The sequence below is a fragment of the Nothoprocta perdicaria genome, unplaced genomic scaffold (genome assembly GCF_003342845.1).
Source record: "Nothoprocta perdicaria isolate Ctin4 unplaced genomic scaffold, notPer1 scaffold_60, whole genome shotgun sequence".
In the NCBI taxonomy this organism is placed as follows: Eukaryota; Metazoa; Chordata; class Aves; order Tinamiformes; family Tinamidae; genus Nothoprocta; species Nothoprocta perdicaria.
In genome coordinates, this window is record NW_020455866.1 from 1,056,106 (window position 1) to 1,072,598 (window position 16,493).

Genomic DNA, 16,493 nt, shown 5'->3' on the forward strand with positions numbered 1-16,493 from the left:
GGACGGGAGCGGGAACGGGAGCGGGAGCGGCGCCGGGAGCGGGAGCGGCGCCGGGAGCGGGAGCGGGGAGCGGGGGCCGGGAGCGGGGCCAGGCGGGCGCCGCCGAGACCCGCGCGTTTCCCCTGCGGCCGGAGCGCATGGACCTCCCCCGAATAAATAAATAAATAAATAATGATAATAATAATAATAGTGGTGATGAAAAGGGAACGAGGCGCATCGCTGAGGCCTCGGCTCGGCAGCCCACGCAAAATCAAGACGTCCCTCTCGACTGTGCTTTTCTTAATTGCAAATGCATCACTCGAGTTTATTATCTTATTTTGCTTGTTTTGTTTTACTTCGTTTCATTTTCAGATGTGTGGTGCGAAGGGAGGCAGGAGCAATTGTTTTTGGATAGGCAGCCGAGGCGCGTTCCCGCGCGGAGCCCAGGCCCCTCGTCCCGCAGGCGACACCGGCCGCGCTGCGGACGGGGACAGGGACGTCGCTGCAGCTGCCTTAGGGCAGCTCAGGGAAGGCCAGAGAAACACTGCGTCCCCACAGGGCCCTTTCCCTAAATCCAGCGCTTCTGCAGCACTGGAATTAAGCTGGAGTCAGCAGCTCTGTTCAATCCTCTTTCCTCTTCCTTGTCGTGAAGCGTCTCCAGCAGCGCAGCCGCTGTGGCCGGAGCGGGCGCGAGGAAGGGGCAGTGGCGCTGCTGCCTTGGGGCCGCCGGCGGCACGGGCGGCACAGCAAGGGCTGCTCTTTCCATGGAAAAAAGCCCCGATGTTCAACAAGTTGCTCGGCATCAAGCCCCCGTTTCTGACAGTGGAGGCCGGGATGCGCAGGGTGTTGGGAGGGTGTCCATGGGCCGCAGGCACCCGGAAGTTCAGAGCAGCGGCACCCGGCTCCTGCCCCACACATTTGCCCTCTCTTGCCTTCATTTCCAGGCCTGGCACTGTTCAAGACGAGGGTCGCAGCCATCCCTCCGAAGGGAGTCATGTCCCTTTTGTGCATTTTTGTGCATCCCTCCCCATTCCTCTTTGTTTTATGCCCCCACGGGCGATTTCGATGCCAAAACAGCAGCACAAGGGGGGTGTTGAGCGCTCCCACGGAGACCTGCCGCAGCCGAGCGCTGTCCTCGTGCGCCTCGAAGTACCTGCCCTGCCCTCGCTTTGGGGCTCCTCTCCCAAGGCAGCAAGCGCTTTGAAGGGTAATCCCGCCAACCTGTCATCCCTGGCACTCCTGTGAGTCCCGGGAACTCACGGTCACTATGGGAACTTTGCCCGAATCAGCTGGTGGCTGCGGCACTCTCAGCAGAGCCCGTCAGAGCCCCCTTGATGTCCCCACCCCCGGCACACACATCAGGCATCGAGCATGAAGCATCCAGCTGCAGCATCCGCTCTGCAAGACGCTGCTGCTCCGCTCTGCCTGCCTGGCTCCGAGCTCACGCAAAGTGCTTGTTGCGGCTCACATGGAAGCTCTGGAGGGGTTCGTGGAAGCAACAGAAGATGGAGAAGAGGGAGAAGTTTTGCATGATAGTCCTTGCCCTAGGCAGAAATCCTGCATTGTTTCTGCTGCCGCCCGGGTTTCAGGTTTCTTTTTTCCTTTTCTTTTTCTTTTGGAGATTTGTTTATAGCCATAAACAAGCAAGACCAGCAGTGTCAGCACATTGCAGCAGCAGCGCAGAGCGTTGTCTCCTCCGGATGGTGCTGAATAATGCATGTGGCCTTTGATGCATGTCCCCTGTCGGGCTCCAGCTCATCTCCAAAGCCAGACCTGGTGTTTGGCGGCGTGAAGGCTGCAGCACTATCCTGCACGTAAGATCCCACAACAGCCTCAGCTCCGTAACACCCTGCTGGCAGGACAGCCCTTGTACGACTGACAAATTATGAAGGAGATAATGGTCCCAGGTGTGACAGGCACAGAATCCACCCACCAAAGTGGAAAACTCACTGTAGTTGAGTGGTTCATTGATCCCCATGTTTCTTCCTCTATTCACTCTGTACCGTTTCCTTCTGACAGCTCAGAATAAATTCAGCTTCTTATTGCTGATCCTCCAGCCAAGTCGTCTGTAGTTTGCGAGAACAACTTTCTGCCGTTCGTACAGCATTTTTCCTGCAGTTGGTCAGTGACATTAGCAGAGGCTGGCTCTTGTAAAGGAGCAGAGATCAGCCCAGCAAGGAGCAATCTTCGTGACCACTCTTCCTGTGAATCTTGCAATATTAATATTCTAACAGTAGTGCTCCAAACCTGCTTCATTTTATGTACTAGCCTTTGGAAAGGAATCACTGCTGCAAAGAGTTTACAGTGCAAGACCTGCTCGGAATTCCCTCTGTCAGGAAAACACAGCTCTGAGAAAAAAATGGGTGTGCTGTTCATCCTTGCTAGGAATAATAGCATAGAAAGCAACTCTCAGGCTCTCAGTTCCATCCTGCAAATTATTATTTAAATGCCTGCTCTTTAAAGGGGAAAACTTGCCTTTTTGGCAACCTATAATCAGTCTTGCAAATAGAAACAACCACTCCTGTCAGCAGTTTTCCTAGAACTAAATATCGTTGAGCAGAAATAAAAATGTAAGTAAGTTGAGCATAGCCTGTAGCTGTTGAGAAATAGTTTGGAATAAAGCACGTGACAGTGGTATTTCGCTGCTTTGGAAGCTGCTAGCTCCTGTGGGCTCTGATGGCTTCGCACAGGCAGCCTGCATCGAGCCCCGGCTCCCGGCAAAGCGTCGCTTTAGCTTCTCACTGAGGATGTTGGCTCATTTTTGCCGCAGCGTTTGCTGGACATTGGTGTCCTATGGAGCTCAGCCACCTCTGAGGGCAAAGTTAGGCTTTGGGAAGCGTATGAGCTGTAAGGCCATCGATGGTATAGGAGTCATCCCGCCGCTCAGAGTAATGAGCTGTGAGGGGAGCTTTAGGATGTGTGACCGGAGTGAAAAAGTGCCAGGGATTTCTCATTGCCACAGCGGTCAGGACCTTGGCAGGGGTTTTACCTCGGAGATCCTGGCAAAGGAACCCTGCTTTAGGAAAATTAAAGACTAAGCCTGACTGGTTTAGATGTGAAAGGTTGTTCCATACTGGCAGAGAATTTGCACATTGCTGCCCGGAGCACTAAGCCCTACCCTCCAGGGTGGGTATCAGAATCAAATCCCATCATCAGTTGTCCCTTCCATTACGTTATGGAATACCAGGATAAAAATAAACAACGGGACAGAAGTGCCGGCCTTGATTTAGGCACAACAAAGTTAGACACTGAGGCTGTTTTTGGTTTAGGAGACCAATTTCTCAAGTGACCTCCAAGTGTGTCAGCATCGGTTCTGAGGGATTTTCATCAGACACAGGGATCCTAAATGAGCTAGTTCTGACAATAAAGCTCATTCTAAGAGTGTCACCAGAACTCAGCCACAAAATACCGGTGACCTGCATGAGAGTGAGGGTCTATTTTCACAAGAGGTGCCTTACCTCAGTCTTGCTCACAGTGCTTTAAAACGCCCCATAGAGTGGGCCAGCCTGGTGGTGCCAGACCGGTGACCTTTGCTTGATCTGCTTTCCAAGAAGAAAAAAGATTCCAGGAGAAATAAAAATACATTTTTTCCCCCTCAAAATGGCACCCATTTGGAAGATTTATTCCAGAAAATCTCAGTTGTGTTGGAGCAGAGCAGCTCAAGTGGTAGCTTCCCATGCAGACCCAGGCCTCCCTTCTTAGGGATGTAGTTCCTAGGGACGTAGCAGTGACGAGATCCCCGCTCTTTACGGGTGACACAGCCCAACCGCTCGCACATGGCTCTGGGTACGCAGCCCCCCGACCGTGACCCCCGGCCGGGCACCCCGGCAGCCCGTCTTAACCACAGCTCTGCGGCGAGCGCCAACAGTCACACGCTCGTAACGCTTTAACCACAACAAATGTGTTTAATCCCGCACAATAGCCCCCTTATAGCGTCCCCCAAAGCTGTGGCGTGCGGGGGACGCGGTGACCACTTCTCACATATATAACATACACCAAACACATCCCGCCTGGCACGAAGACAAGAAGCTGGAAGTGTCACGCCGGAGCCCGGCTCCCTGACAGCAGGAGACATGTGCTTGTAAGCTGTCTCGAGGAGGATATTTGATTGCCCCCTTTCTTCTCCTGCCTCTCTCCCGACAAAAGCGGAGTGACCTCCCCCATGACCCGGCAAGTGCTGAAATTCCCCAAACACATTTTTCTGTTGTGCCCCGGCGCCGAACAAAAGGGGCAGAGGCAGCCTCGATACACTTGAAGTATGGGAGGGAAATGAGAGYGGCCAGCGCCGCTCCTCACGCCGGCCCGGCACCCTTCCCGCTGCCTCCCACGCTTGCGCGCTGCCTTCCCGGTGGCTCTTTCTTATTTATACACTTATTTATTTATTTATTTATCTACTGGGAGCAGGCCAGAGCCGGGGGGACGGATGGACGGACGGATGGGAGGCGGTGGGGGGGGGTGTCTATGTAATTGCAGTTTACACTGCGTTCCCACGCTGCTATTGTTGGTGCCTTTGTTTCCCATTCCCATCACGTGTGCTAATTAGTCGGAGCTGCCGGCTCGCTGGGAGGCGTGTGGCTGCGGCAAAGGCACCGGGATCGCTTCCCGGAGGGAGCCGGGCAGCGGGAACAATCCCTCGCTTCACGCCGGGCCCTCTGCCCCCCTGCCGGCTCTCCCCACGCACGGGACAGGGAAGAAGCGCCGATTGTCCAGCACAAGGCGCCCGCCTTCCCTTCCCAAAGGCGCCCGCGCACAGAGCCAGGGAAAGCAGCCCTGGAAATAACGTCCCAGCTGTGTTTTACAAACATTTTTTTCCCCCTTTTTTCTCCTTCCCAGGAATCCCCAATGTCTTTCTCTTGTGCATAAGAAGGTTCAAAAAAAAAAAAAAAAAACCCATGATTGTAAAAATTTCTCAGGTTATTTTAGCCTGCCCTTAGGAAGTGAGTCAGTTTTTTATGGGAAGGCTAAAGTTAGCTCGTGCCATGGCTTGCAGGGCGGGATGAGGGAAAGGGAGCGCGAGGCAGATGATCATTACCTGAGTCACAGCCTTGGCCCATTAGCGCAGGTGTCGGCAGCAGGGCCAAGCCGCACGGACGACCCAGGACCTGTGGGCACATCGGGTTTTAGAGCAGGTCTTTTTAATGCAGGTGTCCAGTTTGATCGCTCTGTGCATAGCCCGGAGCGCTTTCCCAATGCTGAACACACGAGACAATCCCTGGATCACACCTGCTGCCTGCAGACGCACCAAGGGGGATCCTTCCCGTGGGAACCACCGGGGTCCTGTGTCTCATGACCCCATTTGGGACAAGCCATAGTTTGTCACTTCCCAGTTCTTGGACGAACTGCATGAGGTCCCTCCTCGTTTCAGCTAAAGGGCCTGCATCATCCTAGCTGCCAAGTGCTGCAAAGACCAGGGCATGCTCCGAGGGAAGCAGGTCCTAACCTATTACATGGAAAAAAGGGAACGCCAGGTGCTCACCTGGGGCAGGAGAAGGTGTAAGCCTGCATTTACTTCCCTTGCAACAGTCTCAAGCTCATGAGAGCTGAGATTTGCTGACAATAACTGTATTCAGGCTCAGGGCAAGTAAATATAGGCTCTGCTTCCCTATACAGCTCTGCCAATGCCTAAGGAGAAGCCCAAAGCCATGCCTATCCATCTGGCCCATCGCTGTGGGACTGCAGCTAAGTAATGATCTAGGTTTCCATGTTATGAACAATTTCTGTATTTCTACACTTTGTTTTATTTTTAATTGGTTCGGTTTTGCTTTTTAATCTTTTAACTGGAGATGGAAGGAGAGCTGAAACTCCTTTTTTTTTTTTTTTAAGCAGAGTGGGGCAGGTTTGCTGTCCTTTCTGTGAGGAAAAGCTGTCCTAGGTTCTGGAAACAGTGAAACGCTTCCCCTTGAGTCAGTTCAGCATGAAAGGGCATCTCCCTGAGGGGCACATTAACACTTAGTTAGCTCTGTTACCCCAACTCTGTTCTTCCTTAAAGGCTGAGTTCCCTGTCTGGGTTGTCTATCCCATGAAATCCTCGTCAGCAAAGGCTACAGGAAAATGTGTTGTATTACAAAAGTTATAGCCTGACTAATGAGTCCAGAATATAACCAGGTAATTTTCCTGCAGGAGAAAAGAGCTGTTTTACAAAAATAGCTCTGAATACCCTAAAAACACTGCTTCAGAAGTGAGGTCCCACACTTTTCATACTGCCATGCACACCTGCTTTCAGTTCATGACCACTTTTGCCATTTGCAAGCACTTCACACTCATATGGAGGCTCTAATTGTTTCGGGAGGGAAGTAATATTGGGACAAGATTTGAAATAAATCTAACTTTCAGTGAGATAAGGAGCTGGACCAACGGAAGAGACGCAGTCAAGTAGCCAGTCGTGTGGTCCTCCACCAGTGAGCCAGCACTTGTGTGGGTCACAATGTGTAGGCCACCCTCAAGGGAGCCCTCCCTGAATCTCAGAAAGTGCCAGAAATACCCACAGAGCCATCCTGCGCGGCCACCTATTTCACTTGGGAAACAGTTGACCAGTGGAGAAGTCATCCTAAAGAAATATCAAGGGCATTTTCACGTGCAGCTTGTGTTCAGCATTTGCATCCAATAACCTTTGACTTGGCCCCATGTTTATATCTTGGGCAACCAGAAGTCAATACTCCTGAGCAATATCCTGTCATGCTTTCCTCTTCCTGGTGGACAGTGCTCCTCTCCTTGGCAATAATTTCCTTGGCAAAAATTTCCTTGGCAGTGAAGGGAAAACTGTAGGAGGAGAAGAGAAGGCCCTCATGTACAAATATGGAACTAAATCTACATAGTCCACAGGTTTTTGCACCTGCGATCTCCCCCTGGCATTAAGCATTACAATTTATTATTATTTATATCTCTTATAATGCAATTCACAAAACGTCCTGACCACTGATCTTGCAGAGAGCTTCCTAATCAGGCCCAATTGCAGAGCAGGGAGCAGTGAGGGCTCTGTTCAGATAACTTTAAGGACTTGTTAGGACCACCAACATCTTTGCACAAGTAACCTGAACCAAAGGAAAAATAATCTGACAAACTCATTCTGTGCATTACTGGCTCTGTAACAATTATTGAGCTTCATCAGGACTTAATGTAGTTAATGATCTTTTTTTTTTAGTTCCTGACACTCATTGTTTATATTTAGAAACGAAAAAGCTCCAGCAAGGAAAAAATAAATAAATAAAAGGCCCGTCAGTGAGTCACTTGAAAGCCCTCTGTTCTTTTTCCTGTTTTCCCACTGGATGCGGAGAGCGGGCCTTGATTTCCGTCCCGACAGGCAGAGGTGGACGGGGAGTGATTTGGCTGCGCCRTCGCTGCCACGTGCGCCCTCTGAACTGCAAGTTTTGGGGAGGACCTCGTTTCACCTTCCCTCGTGTGCATGCTGGCACCGCACGCGGGCAGAATGAGCTCACGCTTCTCCACAGGTGGCAGAATTAATCAAATCTTGCTTCCCGTGGAGTTATATCCCACATCCTTACGCCAGCCCGGCGCCTGCACCCRCATGCTGCATCCAGCATGAAGGTTTGGCTGTGCTGGCGAGAATGGCTGATCTGACACAGCCATGCCTGCAGGGAAGACTAATCTAAGCCACTCTTCCTTATCTATCCCTTCATCAGGTTTTCAGAAAACTTGAAGGTATTTCATTCTTTTGAGTCTACCATGTGTCAGACACGCTGGGTGCTGGCCAGCAAGTTTGGGAGTTACAGTACAGGGAAGAGAGGGATGAACAGACAGATAAACAGGCAGCCAGATAAGTGAGATGGATGCCTAAAGGTGGTTACCAAAGGAATATATGTATATAATAATGTATAAAGAGCCTCTTTCAGCTATCAGAATGTCTCCCCACAGGGTGGGAAGAAGTTTGTTTCTCTCCACAAAGGCAGCAATAGCAACAATCCTGATGGTCGTGCAAGGAGCAGCACTTGCAGGGACAGTCAATATTTTGAGAGCTAAGGTTTGTGTGCCCAAGGTATTCACTTTCACAGCTATATCACCCAGTCTACCAAAAGATGTTAACACTTCTGGCAAACTTTCCATCTCTTAGGGGTTTGGAAGACTCTTAGGGTAATGGGCGTCCAAAAGGGACACAGATTAGAGAGTTAATCAGTCACTCTCAGATCCTTTTCGGAGATAAGAGAGCTTTCAAACCATGCATGGAAGCAGTCGTAGCTTTGAAGAATTCTCAGTTCTGTGATGACAGAAAATTAGGAGGATGGTTATAACACTGCATTTACAAGCCCAAGAATGTAGATTCTACCTTTAACTTGGAAATATTTGCATAAAGATTCAAGTAATGCAGTGAAAACTGATTACTTTATACCAGCTGTATTACAGTAAGCCAATATTGACTGCAGGTTTTGGTTGTCATCAAGATTTATCTTGCTCAGGGTAAATATTGACTGTGGCACAGCCAAGGCCAGTATTTACTTTGGAGAAATATCAATCTTCTGGTGCAAAACTGGAAGTCAGTCTCTTCGTTGTTATATTATTTCCTAAATACTGGGGAGGGGGCACTTCGCCTAGTGGGAAATGTGTAATTTAAGATAGTAGTTCTGATGGAGTGAAAAAAAAAACAGTTAAAATGGGAAAAAAAGGTTATCACCTTGGACCAATAAAAGACAGGAGCTGCTGAAAGGAACAACACAGCTGGAATATGGTAACTCCCAGGCAGACTCTGCCAGCAGATGTTCATCGCTGAGCTCTCGGAAGGCAAACAGCAAGAAGTGTAAGGGGCAGCTGTCATTACTGCTGGTGTAATACACACAGCAAGAATTTCTATTCTCAGCTTCCTTCAAACTGACATTTGGGTTTGCCTTAATATTCTGTATACCCTGTGAAGTACAACATGCCTGGTCTGTTGTGGGGTAAGTTTAGGAAATCACTGAAATTGTTTATTAGAGTCATTGTTGCTGCTGGCTCTCTAAAGAAGGCCAGCACCTAAACTTAAGGGAAGGGAAAGAGTCTGTTTGGATCTGGGGGCACTAATGCAGAAAATGCCCTGTGCTGCTTTTCATTCTTTTAGTGAAACTACAGAGAAGAGAATGATAACCTGTAACTTTCATGCTGTCTGTGGAATTTCGGGACACATGCACATGCACCACCTTCCTTGGGGCAATGTACACTGCTTTCCCAGCTAAAACACTGGAAAACAATTAAACATTTCCCTGCTCATATCACAGATAGTCCTGTTACATAGCTAGACAGATAGCCTGCAGGATCCTCTGGAGCTAAAACAGGAGAGGGAGTGTTTCCCACGCACAGGAGGTGCTAACCATAGCTGATCTAGACTGTTTAAGTACTCACAGCTGTGAAAAAACAGCCCAAGTCTGGGCAAATATGCTGAGGTCTGTGGCTGGGTCCCCCACATACTTCATTCATTCGTGCCACCATGCTGCCTGGGAGCAGTACAAGCTCGATGCTGGTGAGCTAAAGGATGCCGTCCCGGATCGCCATCCCGTTGACCAGTTCCTAGCTCACAGCTGCTGGAGATGACCACTCTGGAGATCCCAAGCTGGAGCTTGGCCAGCCTTAGATGACGTGTGAGGATCCTGGAGCCAGAAGCAGACCTCTGATGTGGTACAGCAGGCCAAGGGCTGCCAGGGAGATCCCGCAGACAGGCTGCCCCACTGATGCTCACCAGCCCCTCACCAGCTCCTCACTGGGCCCAAAGGCAAGAGCGACACCAGAGCGGCTCTCAGGAAGTCACGGGCAAGACAGTAGCAAGGCCCTTACCTGCAGCAGGGCTCTCCCTGTCTCAACAGAATCCTTGGTTTGTAGGCCATGGTTGCGTTTGCCATCTCTTTTTCCTAGTGTTAATGTTTGCCTTCTGGAAGCACTTCATGCTTAACAGTTGTTATGGCAATTGCTGTGAAGAGCCAAGCTGAGCTTCTTAGAATTGCAGACCTCCTTACTGTGTGTGCTATTTGCATTTGTGCCCCTTCTAAATGTAGTCATTCAGAGCTGAGAAAACTAGTACAGACCTTCCCACATTGGTCCACGCTATTGGCTTTTCTTAGCTTGTAAGAGCACTAAGTAATGAATGTGTGTCACATGTTCTAGGTATCCCTGCTTGAGCAGGAGGTTGGACTAGATGATCTCTAGAGTCCCTCCCAATCTCAATCATTCTGTGATTCTCTGATTCTGTAAACCAGGTTCAGGCCCATGTTGGGCCCAGTTCTCCTTCTGAGTAACACAGGTTCTTAAAATAGAGGGAACGTAAACACTGAAGAGGGTTTGCCCAGTTACCACTGTTAGTTTGGAATAAAAATGCCTGTTTTCTGTGAATCAATAAGTGCCACCACGCTATGAAATTGCATCATGATATTAAGTTATTGCATATTAGCAATATAACATCAAGATAACATGACCATMCATTGCTTCTGACCACACAGCAAATTGTATTATTAATTTTTCTGCTTTCTATACTTTTATGCTTCAGTCTGGAAGACCGAAGAAATTTTGACCGTGGAATTTTGCTAGAATATCTCCTACCACCTTTTTAAAGCGATGTGAATTTTGTCCCTCCGTTCACATAAAAATAACTCACTCCTGACTGATGCCAATGCCAAAAGAAACACAATGGGTTTGGAATAAGATACTCTCCTGCATGACTGCCCCAGAATATTGTAGGCGGTCCTCTAGAAAGTAATGGACAGCAGTCTTTTCATTATAGTGCCTACAATGCATAGGTTTGTTTAAGAAAAGATAGTTGGCGCACAAAGACAGGCGGGCCTCAAGATGGAAAACTGTCCCATGCCGAAAATTCATTTGAGGGCAGTTTGTCTTGCCCAAAGAATTTGCTCTTGCAGCAGTAACAGGCTCAGCTTCAGCTCAGATAATTGATTTGGTGTGTGTTTGCCTCCATCAGCTGTAACTTATGCATCTCACCTTTTCTTTCTATTTTTGTTCTATGTACTTTTCCCTTTTTCCTATAATTTCCAAGAGTGGGACACGTCCACCCCTTTCCCACATGTCACGACTTCAGCCTGAGTCTTAGAGTCTTAAAATAAATGTGGATTCTCCCAGCAGAGAAAAATGGGCTTATGTGAGGGGTAACCAGGATATAATTGCATCTCCTGGGAGGGTTTTACATGAAGTGGAGATGAGGTTTGTGGCTTTGTCCGTGCCAAGGAGCAGAAGGAGGAAATGAAGGGAGACCCAGAAGGAGCTTTCCCTCACTCTCACCTCCGGTGCCAAGAAACGCATAATTACGCGATCTGAAATAAGTACTTTTCTTCTGCTCCTGCCGTTCAAAAATACTTCATTCCCCATGTTTGTGCAGTTTTAGGGCCCCTTTGGCTTTCCCTTCCCTCTTTCAGATGCGTAACATTCTTTACAGCCGGCCACGCTAGAGATCTGGAACGCAATGCGCCTGTTTGGGAAATAATTACAGTTTGTGTGGTCTAATAATCGGTCCCAGAGGGCCGAACATGAAATAGCTGGGGTCTGCAGGAAAGAAAACTATGTGGAAATGCGTACAGTCCCGCTAATCTGCAAGGAGCAAAACAAAGTTGTACCCCAGGGTAAGAACCAGTAGCGACGGGCTTAATTGCTACCATGTCGTCGTGTGAAACTGCTACCTCCGCACGAGCTAATGCGAACCTGATGCGGTCAGATTTCTGATTAGGACCAGCTAAATTTCACTTCAAACGGGCAGATAATCCCCGCGGCAGATCTGCTGTGCGGCCWGAGCCGTGTTTGTTATGCAAGGCCTGTGAGCCGGCCGGCCGGCCGGCAGGGGACAAGGACACCCCAGCGAGGTCACCTTTCATGTGTGGGGCCTGTAAGTAGGGAGGCTTCTGCGGATCCGTCCCTGGCTCGTCTTGTGCATGGAGGGGACACRCAGTGAAAGAGCAATGAGAGCAGAAGGCAAAAACCTCTTTGATTGGAGTGGGAACAGTCCTCTGCATTTCAGTGCCTTTTTTTATTTTTAACTCCCTAAGATTTTGAGAGCAGCCTGTGAGCTGCTCCAAGGGAGAAGTCCTGACCCTAGCACTACACTGACCACGGTCCCGCAGCCCAAGTGCTCGAGCTACTGGCCATGTGCCCTGGCTCCTGCATGTCCTCCTGAGTCCTTCAGTCTGTGCCCACAGCCACATGGGAAGYCTGCGGCGAAGCCAAGAGTAAAAGYGCTATTCCCTGATGATCCAATTCCTGCATTAATCACTAGGCCATACTTCTTTGGCTATGTTCAATGCACAAGATTTCTTCTTTTTTGTTATTTTTTTAGTGGGACATTCCCCAGTTTCCGGTGGGCTTCAGACATAAATTGTAAGGACACTGTGTGTTTCCTTCCAGTGTACGTGAACATTCTCAGATGCAAATTTTTGTTGCCTTTACTTTGAACTGAATCAAAAATCAGAAGTAGGGAATTTTCCTCTCATATTCAGAATCTCAATGCTTTAAAATGCTCCTGTGAATCTTTATTTTTGAAATTAAATCTACAGAAAGGTTTACATGACAGTGCTATGGTAGCTGGCACATTACRCTCTGATCACTGTAGAAGGAGAGGAGAGGTGCATGGCGGTGCAGCAGGAAACCTTCACTGTGTGGCTGAGGTGGCTGCACTGGTCGCACAGGGAGATGCACACATACATTGRGTAGGCGCAAAAGAGAAAGGCAGCTCAAAGCGGACATCTCCCATCCCTGCGTCCTGCACATGTCATGTACTTTGAAGAAAACTAGCTTGGATTTGTCTGAAAATACTGAGCTATATTATTGTTGTTGTTGTTGTTTCTCGTCTCTCTCCRCCTGCTCAATCGTGCTCCCATTCCTTACAGATCAGACACACTGGCACCGATTCTAGTCTCATCACTTCCTGCTATAAAAGCAGCCATCGTCTGCGCCTGCAGGATCCTCAGGCCCACTCCACTGTTGCCCAGAGAAAGACTCCCTTTGACCTTTGGTTGAGCCTAACTTCCTCAGAGACCCTGTGCATCTATAGGCAAGGACAAGAGCTATKGTCACAACCATTAAAGACCCCACTAAAGATTATCCAAAATATCGCTGTATTGCACAGGCCKTTCAGCTCCTTCAGGGCCCTGTACCACAGCCCCTCATACAACAGCTTGTTGTCTTCTTGGACGGGTGACATGGGCCAACAGGAGAACAGGGATTTATCTCTTGTGGTCAGATGAAGCCCAAGACATCTTCTAGAGGAGCTGGTGTTGACTAGACCGGTCCTGTTGTTTTTAGCAGTAGAGAAGCAGCTCCTCTGTAAGAGGGCTGCGAAGGCCGACACAGGTCAAACAGCTCATGTAGTCTGTATTTGCTGAAGATGTCCTCTGTGATAAACTGTTTCACTTGTGACCTCCGCCTCTCCACTACCCTCTCCACTGCCACCCTAACACTTAAAGGAGCCACATGACCTGGAGTGGATGGAGCAGCTGCAGGACATCCATGGCTTCCTCCAATCCACATCCTGCCAGCTCTGACAGACGGAGTGCACCCACTCCTGCCTGGTGCTGGTCTACTCTCAACACACACAGTTCCACTTCAGGGGAATCTTTTTCTGCTTGCAAAGGCACCTTATCCCGCAAYGTTATACGCACTAGATACTCTCATGTGCACAGGGAGCTGGTGCTGATGACATGGTTGACATCAAAGAGCTGAATTTTGCATCTGATTTATGCTGCTCAGCCATAAATTAAGTGAACTCTACCCCATCACAATGACCTCTGAAGTGGTATATATGTGAGGGCACTCCGTGTGTTAAGCAAATGTGGAAATTAGGTTAGTTATACTTTCCCCTAAGTGTGATCTTGCCCTGCTTGGCTGTGRTCTGTGAGGTTCTCCAGTGTAACGAGCACTTTCGAAGACCAATCCTTTTCCAGTGGAAGGCCTTCCCCCTCCTGAAAGGCAGCCTGACAATTTGCAGGAATTCAGGTTAAAAAAAAAAACATAAAAGAAAGGGGTGTGCTGAGGTGACTGAATCAATGTGTTTCACACGGGGGTTTGCTTTCAACTGAGAAAGGGATCAATGGTTATGTGAGATAGGAGAGTCCTGCGGAGAAGTCACCGGATTGGGTTGTTCCCTAGCTGAACAGCTGGAGCTTTCATGAAACCCAGAGCCGCCCCAGCACAAAACATAATTGCTGATCCTTAACGTATCACAAGAATGAAAAGACAAATTATATTGTAACTACCCAGCAAACAAGGAGAAAAGTTACCTGCTCCAGGAAAGTGAATAGCCAGAGTTCCACCCAGCTATGATAAACCCAACTTGTCTGAAGGATATCATTATCTTGGTCTTTGTTATTCATATTTGGTGAATCATCTTTGAAATTATGAGGTAACCACTGGGAGGACCCCTATAGTCCCATCCAAGACTCCAATCTGAATTATCAAAATGTTTTGATATCAACTATCACCAGCAAATTACTAGTTTTTGAAAGATTCACAACAATTTATTTAACAACACTTTGATTTAAATTATGTTTTAGAGTAAATCAGCTAAAATATCGAAGCAAAATTGTATGTCACTAACTTGAATCATAGCATCTTTATTTCAAACCCTGAAAAAACTGAAAGACTTCTTTCTGTCTCTCAAAGCCTTTTCTGAACTGAGTTCTGCTTGTAAGAATTTACATTCACCAGTGGAAAATGTTCCAGGGAAAGTTCCCAACTGCCATTATGTGTAGATTTACACTCCCTCAGCCCTGGTAACACTGGGAATTCAAACAGAGGAGCTGAGTTATTTATGGTGTGTCCAGATCATCCTCCACAGAATTGCAATGGGACCCYGTACTGACTCTGGGTTCTGCCCCACTGAATTGGCACCTTCTTTCCCCAAATCTGCCRAAAACTTTGAGATTTAAGGCACCTTAGCTCCCAAATTCTGCCTCATTTATGGGTGGTTACCTCCCATAAAAACGACTTAGACTTTGGTGAATATTGTCTGACAAAAACCCATGCAGATCATTTTTTTTAATCCCAGTCTCTAGTATTCATTTTTGTACTGTATTCATTTTTACTGGTGGCATCAAAATTCAATGGTCATGTCTGACATTTCTGCAGACCGTAAAATAGAAATATAACATGCAAAAGTTTTATTTAAATAAAGACATTTAAAGTTTTTTATGTAATTTATACATCATAAAAGTCTCAATTTGTTTTCAGCTTTGTTGTTTTGTACAAGAAAATCTCTTCYAGCATATTCTACTTCCAGTTACCAGTTTCTTCAAAATAACCTTTTTTTTCAGAACAAACGGCCATATGTTTAGCTACATCTGTAATGAGATGGAAGCAGCTCTGCTTAGTCCAGCAGCACTTTTACAGTGGTGTAATCGGTGTCTGATCTAGGGTAACCCCTGAGTGACAGCAGCAAAGATCCGAATCAGCGCGTTATTGAGCTGGCAAATTGTGGCAGACCCCCAAGCCGTTGACGAGCTGGAGACGGCACCTCCTCACCTCCCTGCATTTACAGAAGTAAAGCATAGAGGTCTTCAGCACTTTCCTGGGCCTGTAAACCTTGTAAAAATATCTTTAGATGGGCCAGAAGCAGGGGTGCAGACGCGCTTCAGAGGTCAGGTCACTGCAGTGCTCCTGTACAGCCTCTGCTGCCCTCCTCAATGGGGCATCTTGCCTTCGCAGTAGGCGTTTAGGTGCCACGTGCTCCTTCTCCAGAGCCATCCTTCAACAGTTGTTCAGGAGTCACCAAYTGGCCATTCCCTTGAAGGGGGTCATTAGCAATACAAGCTGGCCAAACTACTGTGACGGCTAAGGAGTCTTATTCTTCATTTCAGCCTTGTTAAGGAGTTTAGTTGCTTTATCTTCTTATAATTTTACTCTGTTATGACAAATCCATTTTTCTAAGTAACCATATTCCTTAATCCTGTGTTCCTCTGTGGCGCTGAACCAGACTTTGAGTAATGCACAAGAGAGAACAAGGCTTCCTAGTCCTGTGTATTGGATGAATCTCATGGAGGAACCTCATAGAGGAGGAAAAGCTATTGCTTTTCCACTAAAGCTCCTAGGATGATCTGCGAGAATTACTGATTCATGGAATAGTTGAGGTTGGAAGGGACCCTTTGAGATTATCTAGTCCAACCCCTCTGCTCCAGCAGGGACACCCAGAGCACGGGGCACAGAGTGGCATCCAGGTGGGTTTGGAAGACCCCCAGAGAAGGAGACTCCACAGCCTCCCTGGGCAGCCTGTTCCAGGGCTCTGTCATCCTCACAGCAAAGAAGTTCTTCCTCACATGGAGATGGAACTTCTTGTGTTTCAATTTGTACCCATTACTGAGAAGAATTTGGCCCTATCCTCTTTACATTCTCCCCTCAAGTATTTATACACATTGATCAGATCCCCTCTCRATCTTCTCTTCTCCAGGCTAAACAGACTTAGCTCACTTAGTCTTTCCTCATTTGATGATAGATCTCTCCAATCTATCATCCTCGTCGCTTTAAGACTTCATAAGACACTTCATAGACTGACTGGGTGTGCAAGGAGAAACATCTTCCTATGGTTAACATCAGCTGGAGAAGGTCTT

The 16,493-nt window shown here is 48.1% G+C and overlaps 1 protein-coding gene across 1 annotated transcript in view; it reads right to left on the bottom strand.

The window, feature by feature from the left end:
• HEY1 (hes related family bHLH transcription factor with YRPW motif 1) overlaps window positions 1–695 on the bottom strand; it is a 3,006-nt gene extending 2,311 nt beyond the window's left edge. The window contains exon 1 of the mRNA XM_026049662.1: window positions 679–695. The gene's annotated coding sequence lies outside the window, so the exon portion shown is untranslated. The remainder of the gene's footprint in view (window positions 1–678) is intronic.
• Between the last annotated feature and the right edge of the window lie 15,798 nt (window positions 696–16,493).